The 11,304-nt window shown below is 43.4% G+C and overlaps 1 long non-coding RNA gene across 1 annotated transcript in view; it reads left to right on the top strand.

Annotated features, from left to right (window-relative positions):
* Positions 1 to 11,304, top strand: part of LOC308062609 — a 273,089-nt gene that overhangs the window by 27,526 nt on the left and 234,259 nt on the right. The window lies entirely within an intron of this gene.

The following is an 11,304-nucleotide window of genomic DNA, read 5'->3' as shown; positions in this document are numbered from 1 at the left end:
AGATGGTGAAGAGATAATGAAATATCTGCTTATTTGGAAGGCACAATCTGAAAATCTATTTTCTCAGAGTTCTTGACATCAGATATTGATTCCTATGTGTAATATATTGTTTGCATTTATTTTTATGATCTTTAGATTTCATTTGAAGGGCTGCTTCTCTTAATTTAGTTGTGACTGTTTTAAATTCTGTAGATGAGATGCTGAAGTCCTAAGTCAGACACTCAAACAGTAAGGAATATACCATTACAAGGACCAACAAGTTAATTTTATCCTAAGAGATGAGCTCCTATAGGTAATGTTTCTCACCTTTTTAAAAACACTGGAGGCCACCCCATTAGCTTTTCGGGAATATCTGTGTGATATGGTATTGACACTGGCTGTCTCTTCCAGCTAATAAAATTGGGGCCAAACTCCGAGTGTCCTTCCCTGTTATTTGTTTAAGTGCTCATGCATTTGGGAATAGCCGTGAATTAAAAAATGAATTTAATTTATTTTGTGTACCACATTTAGATGTTCCACAGTCCACACTGAGAAACACTGGTCAGAGCAGAGTCTAATTCTGGAGGAGTCTGTCCTTCTCTATGGACCATAGAGGCTGCTGGAAAAGACTCCCCAAGTTCAAGTTAGTCTTCGTCCGCACATCCAAAGTGTTTGTTTTAAATTACTTCAATTGCAGCAAAAGGAAGAATGTGGCACATGTGATGACAGGATCCAGTTCTCCAGAGAGGTGTTTGATTGCCTTGACCACAAAAACATCCCATCTCATCCCTCAGCTGCCTTGTGCCCTGCACATCTTCTGATTTAGGCTACAAATAACTACAGCAGTCTCCTTTGCTTTCCCACCTGGGGTGAGGAGCACAACAGCTGCTCATTTGGGCCTGACTGAGGTGAACGTGCTGAGCTGTAATAGCATGTTTAGAAACTGTGCCCGGTGACGGATAGTTACCACGAGGAACGTCACACTAAATGGCTGAAATTGCAACAACTGAACAGGGATCATGTATTTGGAAGTGCTGGGTAAGGTTAAAATACAACAGGTTAGTGTCAAGCTGCAGTATCACATCTGCTACAACTGCCCTAGTTATGTTTAAATGATGGAAATGAAGGGTGAAATATTCAAGCAGGAGCAACCCAGTCTCCCATATATCATCAGAATGAGAAAGGAAATGCATCTGAGGCCATGAATAGTTATATATTTAATTACACATACAAATTATATGCTTAGACTTAATAAAGACCTAATTTACTTTGCTGGAAAGCTACATATAAACTGGATCTAGAATTTGAAAAACTGGCCCTAATTTGACATAATTACTAATTTATACATATCAAATCTGATTGGGTACTATGCATCTGAGAGTTGTTCCCTAAATCTCATAGCCACATTCTATTCAGTGAACATTCATATGGGAAAATAATCAAAGGAAGAAATTTTGACCAGAAGTGTTACAGAGCTTCTAATCTACTAGTTTCAGAACAGTGTAAATGTCTAAAGGAACTTGAAGATGTATCAGAAACTCATGCCGAGCACACCATGAATTCAGTAGAAGTCATATAGCAGTAGATGCCGATGCTTTGATTTTATTTATTTTTTTGATACCAACTGTTCCTATGCTTTTAATCGTGTTCCCTTGCCTCCTTCAGGTGTATGGTGGGAAGAATTTTCACAGAGGTAAAGTACGTCCATTACTCCTTTCTCTAGTAAGATTTATTTTCTATGACATTGTTTTGGTACAATCATAGTAGACTAAATTAGCTTTTATTTAGAGGCCACTATTTTATTCCCTATTGCTTGACCATTTTGCTTACAGTTCCTTTTTGTAGCCCATTCCCAATTCAGGGCAGTAACATACAAACAGAAATTAGTACCACGCATAATGCCTGGGCTCTAGACTCCGGTGTACTTATGTTCTTTACCCACTACAGTATTTGGTATTAAACTGCTAGAGGTATTCAGTTGCACTACAGAGGTGCGTTGTAAGGCTTTTGCTAAATATGGATTAAAAGGTGAATTACCTCTGCTACATGTACCTGAAGATTAGGGTAATCCCTCATAGCATGCAACTGAAATCCACTAAACCCCCAGAGAGAGAGTCTTAGGCACTGCTGTGGAGAGCACCGCTTCCAGCTCATCACAGGAACCCTCGCTACAACCGGAGGGCAGAAAGCTCGGCTTGCTTCCCTTTCTGCTTAAACCCCTATGTGGAGGGCAGCTGTCTACCAGTGAGGGAAGGACAGAGTATAAAATGGGCAGAATGGAAGCCAGCTCTTACACTAGAACCAAGTACAGTTGAAAAGATGAACACAGAATAATTTAAAGGTTGGAAATTTGTCATTTTTGCTAATCTCTTCAGTTTACTCTGCATCTGCAGGCTGTATTCCTTAGCAGGTTTGAGAAAATAATAAAAACGACTCTCCAGAAAATAGTTGGAAATAAGATAAAAAACCCATGGGAATCTATGCAACAAGGCTATACAGGGAAGCGATGACAGGTACCTCCGACACTGAAAAAATAATTTGTAACGGAAGCATCAACCTCTATGTCATTCTGCTGTTAGATGTACCAAGGAAGTGTTGTTAAAGTCAATGCCTGGTATTTATGGCTGGGGACTGAGCTGAGCTCAAGTTCTTTTATTTTGTTATTCTGCCAGTAGTTAGAAGTACACATCGTGCTACCAGAGCAGTGGCTACCTGTGCCTCACTTGCAGGCACTTTTCTTGTCGTCCTGTCTTGCCTTGAGCAGTGTGAATTAGATTGTGGCCAGAAGCTCTTATCCCATTTAGTTTATGTCATTAGCCCATTTGCTGTACAGCTGGGAAAGCAAGGGATTGATAACGGAGACATCAGAATTAGCATGAGTAAAGCACAGAAAGTTTTACCAAAAGGAATTCTGCACCAGCAAGGGGTTTTTTATGGCTAGTACTTGTGGGTTTTATAGGTAAAGTTGTAATTCCTGATTTTACATGAGAAAATGTAAACATGTGGTTTGTTATCTGACATTACCAAAATCTTTGCAGATTAAAAAGAAATTGACTTGAAATGGTGACCAAACTCTCTAAATTTTGTAGCAGTCCCACTAGTTACAGCGAGTAACTAGTGATGTATTTATTCAGACTGTGCTTCCTTTTTTTGTTAAAATATCTCTTAAACCTTGCAAACCACAGAATTCTTACTTTTGGTTGCTATTTGTGTTTCTTATATTTATGTATTATAAGCAGGAAATTTATTTCCTGGCACTAATAGACCTGAGTCTTTGAATGTTTACTAGCTAGCTGCGAGCTATATGTAAACATTTCTATACTACTAGCACCTCCTACTTCCAGAGACACCACTAAATACTGGAATACCGAATTAGCAGTTAGTTACTAAATAGCAGAAACCTGCTAATCAGTACAGTAGTGTTCACAATGGCATTCTTTAGCCCAGCCAGGTTAACCTCCCTGTGCTGCCTCTACAGTCAGGAGGAAATTTCTACAGTGCAATTCAGAGCAGAAACCTAAAATTAGAGTGCTCTGAATGATTCTGTAGAGTAGAACTGGCTATAGGGGGTCTCAAGACACAGCTTCCCTAGGTTGCAGGTATCCCTGCATTATACCCCACAAACTTTTTTGTATATATGAAAATAAAGTCTAATAAGTCAAAACAAATAACAGTCATGCAAAGGACAAAAATGAGAAAAGGAGAAAGCTGCTGATCTCATGCTTCCCTACAGAGAAAATGAGGAAAGGGTGGAGAATTGCTCAGACGCTTTCTGATTATCCTGTGAGATAGGATGGGAACAATGAGGTGGTCGGGGTGAGCCTGAACAGAGCACTTTCATTTTGGCACTTTTAACAAATGTTGGCAGCATTTTCTTTTTTAATGTCAACATTATGTGCACAACTTCAAGGTAAGCTTTCCAAGTCACTCAAGTTAATTGGTACATCAGGGATGTGGAACTGAAACATTATGTCCTTGACGCTACTTAAAAATATTGCAAAACTGTATATTATGCCTTTGGAGGAGGGACTAGAAAAATCCGAATGCATTACATAAGTGTTGGCCAGAAGTGGGGGGCTTCACTGCAGCTATGTCCTTTAATGTGTGGCTCAGACTGAGTGAAAAACTGTAAAATTATGTATTCTGCTCTAGTTTTGATAATTACTGTCCTGCCTCCCAAGTTGGATCTACTTTCGTCTTACCCAGAACTGTCCTTTTGCTGACTCTATCTATGTTTTTATATAAAAGATTTAAGTGCTTTTAGCTCTGAACTTAGAGCTGTCTGCTGCAATGTAGCCTCAAGGCTTCAAAACGGAGGGTTTTGAATTCAGTGGAGGAGCTTGTTAGCGCAGAGAGTCCTCTGATCAGGGGAGCAAAGGAATGTTACTTACCAGCAGCTGTCGCCTGGGGGATGTATCACCCATATGTATACTCAGGCTGTAAATGAACGTCCATCTCTGACGCAGCTACCACAGCTTCTCAGGCCACATCCTCTTGTACCTTACCTTGCACTTGTAGGCACACTCAGACCCTGTCCTCACAGCCGTACCAGGGCGGAGTGATGCCTGAGCCATCCGCTGCCTCAGCCAGCCCTGCAGGAGACTCAGTGAGGGGGGAGGGTGGTTCAGACAAGCACTGTGGGAGAGATTCAGATGTGTAAATACAGTGTCAGGAGAAACGTCTTGGGGCAGCCAGCCTGGCCTCCAGCTGCCACTCAGGACAGCGCAGGTCTCCTATAGGTTGTGTGTCACATCTGTCAGCCTGGTGTGGATTATTTTGGGAATACATGGGACAAGATGTGCTGTTCAGTTGAGAAAACCAAGCTCTGTGGCTCAAAGAATGACTATTACTCACTGATAACACTTTCTTTTATAATCCTATAAAATACTGTCTGTCAAAACTATCTGTTGGAAAAACAGATGTTGCTTGTGTTCTGGTGGGAAGTGCCCTGGCTGAGAGGGGAATACTCTGAGAGTCCAGGTCCTGCCATAATCTAGAGAGGCTCGTCAGAGCTCCCAAGACCCTGACGCTGCTCCCAGAAGTGACAGCTCTAGTCTGCACAAACGTTGAGAAGGTACGGTCTGCTCTGCATTGCTGCAGGGGCATCGCTGCAGTGTATCTAATCCAACGAGGGCAATGTGTATCCTGCTACAGGTAGGGTAGTCAGGTAGGGAAGACTTGTAAGACTTGTCCTAACTGTATTTTTATAATCACACTCTTCCTGTACACAATGGTTACTGGGTGTAACTGTAAATAAGGATTTCTTTCATCACGAAGTTCAAAATGACAAGATTTCTCCGTTGCTTATGTAGTGATCATGCACTGAGACAGAGGGATGACAGCTGCCAAGGCCAGCCAAGGGTTTAGTGCTCTTGCGAGGGTGGCTCCAGTTAAAGTATTTTCTATCTACTGCTGTACTAGTTTTACAGTATAATTCACTCTTGCAAATCAAAACTGACTCATTACAGCGTACCCACACGGTGAAATCAGTAAGACCGTTAGTGCTTGGAACCTGGAGCACTTTATAATATTCAACACTAGTTTCCAGGTTTTAACATCAGTAATTTTTCTCGTGTGAACAGTTCCACTGCATTCATTTCACTGAATGAGGAAATGCAGCAGAGGTGAGAAAATAATCCAGCACCATAAAAAAGGGAAATCTTGTGGTGCCTTGAACTGAAGCTCAGAAGAACCTGGCTCCCATGCATAGCTCTCATTCACTTCAGTCCAGTTCTTTGTTTTATGCAAGCTGTCTGTTCTGCATAGATCCTTCACAATATTAAAGAGTGGAGACAGGGTGACAGTTCCATGTTTTGTTTGTTTAGAAACAACATAACTGGAAGTAGCAACCTCCATGGCTCAGAGGGAAGGACATAGGCTGCAAGAGAGACGCGTTCAGCAGAACCCCTGGAAGCCAGTCTGTGTGCACACTTTTCAAAGGTAACCATGAGTCCTCGGTCTCTGTAGACAAGAGATATTCCAGCACGTTATTTGATGTGATTGATTTGATTTGATTTGAAGGGTGAGCTCTGGAGTTAACAGGGAGCTGTAATCTAGCAAGGTTTGTCGCTCCTTAGAAATTATATCTTGCCTCTATGACCAGCAAGAACTCCCAAGCCAAGGCCAGGAATCTCTGGGCCTTCCGCAGATCGGCTCTTGCTTCTGGAAGCTGCTCCTGGCTTCAGTTCTTGGTGAATTCAAATGCAGTAAATTCCCTTCCCCAAGGACGTGGGTTTGTTCCTTTGATAAATAGCTGCTCCCGTCCCTCTGCCTCTGCACGTCTCTGCTCCTGCTGACCTTGGACCAGGAGCACCTTCCTCCCCCAGTGTTAAGCAAAATGGCATTTTAAACATGGGGAATCCTTAAGCTGTAAACAGCTTTCTGAAATGAGACAACATTAGGATTGATATCAGCAAATGTATTTATGTTCTGCGCGATCTTCAAACCGTATTTAACTTGTAAGCAGGTTTGTTATGAGAGGGTCTGTAGCCAAGACCAACCCTACAAACGCAACAGGAACCCATTAAAAGCTCTTAAGACCTCTGATTTCTAGGTAAATATGTGTTAAAGAAGGTAGTTTTGATAGTGTTGTTTTCAAAGTAATTATTTTTTAACTTTAATCTTTACTCAGTGTAAGACATAGCTTATTTTTCAGGTGTATCCATTAATTTTCAAAGAATTTGGTCATGTGACAAGCAAAATCCATGTATAATGTCAATGTAGGTAACATCCTGGCATACTTTCCTTTTGCTTTTCCAGTATAGCTTACACATAAATTTTTTTGTGGCACAAAATAATTTCATACTATGTTAGCTATATAAGGAACATCTAACAGAAAACAAAACCATAGTTTTGATTGCTAACGCTCAGCACCAGGTCTATGTGGGATAATTGTAATTAGATAATACTAACTTGTCCAAAAAGTGCCCTCGATTCACCAACAATTATTCAGAATGTGTTCAAGCCTTAACCAGTAGCAGCACGTGACTGGAATAGTGATTTTTGGAAGATAATCAGCAGCTGGACTGGAACTATTTGGAATGAAATCCTGCTCTGTTACACATGTTACACATGTTAGTATGCTGGGAATCAGTACTGCTGCTGATTTCATAAAAATAAGAAATTAAAGAAACTGAGTAGGGAATGATGACCTGCTCTGAGTATGTTACTAGATCCTGAAGCCAGGAAAGATCACAGAATGGCTGAGGTTGGAAGGAACCTCTGGAGGTCATCTGGTCCAACCCCTAGAGCCTTGGACCGCATAGATCTCCAAGGATGGAGACTCCACAACCTCTCTGGGCAGCCTGTGCCCATGCTCAGTCACCCTCACAGTGAAAAATGTTCCCTGATGTTCAGAAGGAACCTCCTGTCTTTCACTTTGTGCCCATTGCCTCTGGTCCTGTCGCTGGGCTCCAGGATCTGCTGCACTGTGCATGCTGCTGGACTGCCCTTGCATCTTCCTTAATGTAATCCATGGTTCCTTTTGAAGAATATCTAATCCTGTTCTACCAGGAACCACAGCCCACCAGAATTTTGTTAATTCTAAGCATAAATAATCATACCTGGTAAATTATGTTTTTCTGGTAGCGTGAAGAGCCTTTATTGTCCTGCCTCTGCTCCCCTTGTAGGCTCCTGGAGATCGTGCTCAGGTCCCTGTAGCCTGCTGAATGAAACAGACCGAGTTCTATGGCTCTCGCCATCATCAGATGTGTTTCAGCCTTGGATACGTTCGGAGCTCTTCTCTGAATCCTTCAGAGCGAGCACTGCCTGCTCCCGGTGAATGGTGGCTGCCGTGCTCTGCACAGCTGAACCAGTGCCAACCACTGTCACAGAGCCCTTCCAGCTACCTGTGAAAGACGCGCATTAGAGCTTTCACTCACATGAATGAGCTCACAGAAGATGAGTGCAGATCTTCACACAACACATGTTGTGTCCCATCACTGCAAGCGCAAGCCAGGCTGGCCATTTTGCACTGTCAGACGTGCCGCTGCTGCTGCTCCTGACACACGTATCTGCTGCCGTGGCCTGGCGGGAGCCCCCAGTGACGTGCTTGGGCCGCGCAGAGTGAAATCTTTCTAACAGTTGGTTTGTGAGCTCACAGCTCTCGCTGACACACCTGTAGAGGAATTATTTTAGCCTTCCTGTAAGATCTTCTGCCTCTTCTTGCCTTATTCATTTCAGCTAGCCAAGCTATAGAGCTGCCTACAAGCTGCTCCCAATTACAAACTAAGCTGAAGTCAAGACCATGATCTCTTTAAGAAATAACACGCATTGATCAGAAAAGCGATAGGCAGGAGGGAAAACACAGTGTCCCCAATTTTCCTTGGTGATGTCTCCTGGCAAGGGCAGGCAGGTGGGAAGGGAGAAGTCCTGGCCCATGCAGAGTGGCTGCCGACGGACGCCAGCGGCCGGGCTTAGCAGTAGAGCCAGGACGTGCCAGCTGAGGGAGGTTTCAGGCCAAAGCCGTACCGGGGACAGATTCCACAGGGCTGGCTCATGACTCCCAAGGAGCTGTAAAGAGACTTCTAATGATGCGTGCTGTTGCCTTCTTTGGTTGTAACTGTCCCTTTTTTCCTGTCTACAGTTCTAAGCAACTACTGCTTTATCTTAAAGCTTGATCAAAGCTGATCATGAGTAATCGACACACACTATGCATGTTATTCCTGAGGGGAACAGGTGGATTGTTCAAGCCACACTGGGAAACTTCTGGAGAGCTTTCGCTGGGATAGAGTTATTTTCTCCACGGTAGCTGGTACGGGGCTGTGCTTTGGATCCGTGCTGAGAGCAGCGCTGATAACACGGGGCTGTTTTGGTTCCTGCCGAGCAGGGCTTGCGCAGCCCCAAGGGCTTTTCTGCCTCTCACCCCCCACCAGCGAGCGGGCTGGGGGGGCACACGGGGCTGGGAGGGGGCACAGCCGGGACAGCTGACCCCAGCTGACCGGAGGGACATTCCGTACCACGTGGCATCATGCTCAGCATGTAAAGCTGGGGGAAGGGGGGGGAAGGGGGGGACTTGGGGGTGATGGCGTTTGTCTTCCCAAGTAATGGTTACGTGTGATGCAGCCCGGCTGTCCTGGAGATGGCCATAATACCGCCCATGGGAAACGGTGAATGAATTCCTTGTTTTGCTTTGCTTGCGTGCGCATCTTTTACTTGACCTGTTAAACTGTCTTTACCTCAACCCACAAGTTTTCTGACCTTTACTTTTCTGACTCTCCCCATCCCAATGGGTGGGAGCGAGCAAGTGGCTGCGGTGCTTAGTTGCCGGCTGGGGTTAAACCATGGCACAGTTCTAACATATGGTGGGCTTTTCAGGAACTGAAGGCAGCTTGGCTGCTGGCCTTGCAAACTGGGGAGATGAGCAACTCGCTGAAGCAGGATTCGTCTGTATCTCTCGGGGAAGCAGTAAGGAAATGGGATTATCTAAGACTTGGGTCACTAGGAGTTTCTTTTGTGCTATTTGTACCTATTGTTATCTGCTGTCTCAACCATATCTCTGATGCTGAAGGTGACTTGTCTCAAGGAAGCATCTCGAAGATGGTGATCATTTGCTGAGCAGGTACCCATAAGTAGAAAGTACTCATAGGAACAGTAGTTGAGCTACACCTGAGTGACAGGTTACTCTGGAAGGGACATCAAATTGATTAGCACGTTATTGATTTTCTGTACAATGGTACCTGACCTGCGAAGAATCTGTAAGCTCTGTATTTTTGTTCCGTGTTAACTAAAGGCTTTTAATCTACTGCTTTCCTTACTGCAAGCTGCTGCAGGTAAAATCTGGGGTTTTTTTTAGGTTTGAGTCTTGCACTTCCAAAGGATTTATGGAGTTTTGATACTTTAATACAATTTTGCATTATAACATGGATTTGCTTTTTTGCAAGCATCTTTACAACAAACAAGTTACGTAGAAAATTAAAGCTTATTAAAAACCAAGTATCTCAAGAATTAAAACCTTATTGAGACATCCCTGGAATATCATCTCCCAGAAGCAAGAGAAGTCAGCAGCAGGTTTGTGCCAGAGCACCAGCAGATGGGTGACATTTGCCCCTATTAACTGGTCTGGCTGCCTCACCACAGCTCCTGCTTTGTGAAATTATCTTTCCAGAACAGAAACTACACTGAGAAACATCAACTAGGCAACTACTACTGACAGCTACAGACTGATTTACACTGGCAATGCACAGAAAACCACAAATGAAAGGATAGGAGGTCTACAGGCTTCAGTGAAAAGGATTTTATCTTTATCAGTGCCACTGGTTTGTAATCCCTGAAGACCTGAGGTACCGTGTTGATGGAAGAGGATTGTTGTCAATGCCTCACACCTCTCATCAAACCGGTCTTCTACCGAATCCAAAAAGTGCTGGTGATGGCACTGAAAACTCTGCCATATAAAACCAGCCAACCAAGCTGGAGCCCGTAGCTGCTTTTACAGCAGGGGTGAAACACAGTAAGATGGGGATTTAGAGCGAACACCTAACACGCTGAGCATCACCTCTTGCTGAATGGTACCCAAATATTTCATTAGTGTTTATTGTCCAGTACTGCGATCAGCGGAGGCCTGTTAGTGCTAGATAGGACTGAAAACACAGGACTGAATTGTCACATCTACAAAAGGGTACCGTAAACATTATCGTTCGCACTTACACTAGATTTGAGAAGGAAAATGCATTTTTTTAAGAAAATAGATATAATGAACCTCCAGCAAGATTGGAGTCTGCTTGCCTGTTACCACAAGCAGAAAGTCACAGGACCAGCACTATAGGGCCAGGCTGGATGACTTCTGTATGCAAACATTTGAAAATACTTAATTATGAAATGGAAAAGAAGTACAGAACTACTTTTAAGCCAGCGATGTGGTGCTTTGGTAGTTTCATCAAAGCCCCACTTTTATGATTTTTAACTTCTTCCCAACTTGCGCATTACTACCGCTTCCTAAATGTCAGTTCTAGCCAATACCTAGATTTAGGTTAACACATCATTTATACAGCGGAATGGAAATTGCTCCCTATTAATTCCAGCTCAGACAGAGGAGCCCTCTACTCTGGGAAAGCACATACCTTTTTCTTTCAATGTCGTCAGGGTGCGATTCCTTCAGCAGATGTGTTAAAACTGGACAAGGAGGGAGGCTATGGAAGTTTTAACAGAATTGAGGCAGGGGGTTTTGCTGTTCCATGTGTAAGCAGATGATGCACATGAGGACGTGGCACATCCCACTATCCCAACATGGGGAAGGAAGAACAGTTAATACTAAAACAGATCCTTTCACTAATCTCCACTGAAAAAAATAGCACTGGTTATGCTGAAGAGCTGTAGCCAAGTTTCCAG

The sequence above is a fragment of the Falco punctatus genome (assembly GCF_963210335.1).
Source record: "Falco punctatus genome assembly, chromosome: 4".
In the NCBI taxonomy this organism is placed as follows: domain Eukaryota; kingdom Metazoa; phylum Chordata; class Aves; order Falconiformes; family Falconidae; genus Falco; species Falco punctatus.
Note: the sequence above shows the minus strand (reverse complement) of the source record. Positions and strands in the feature narration are given on the sequence as shown.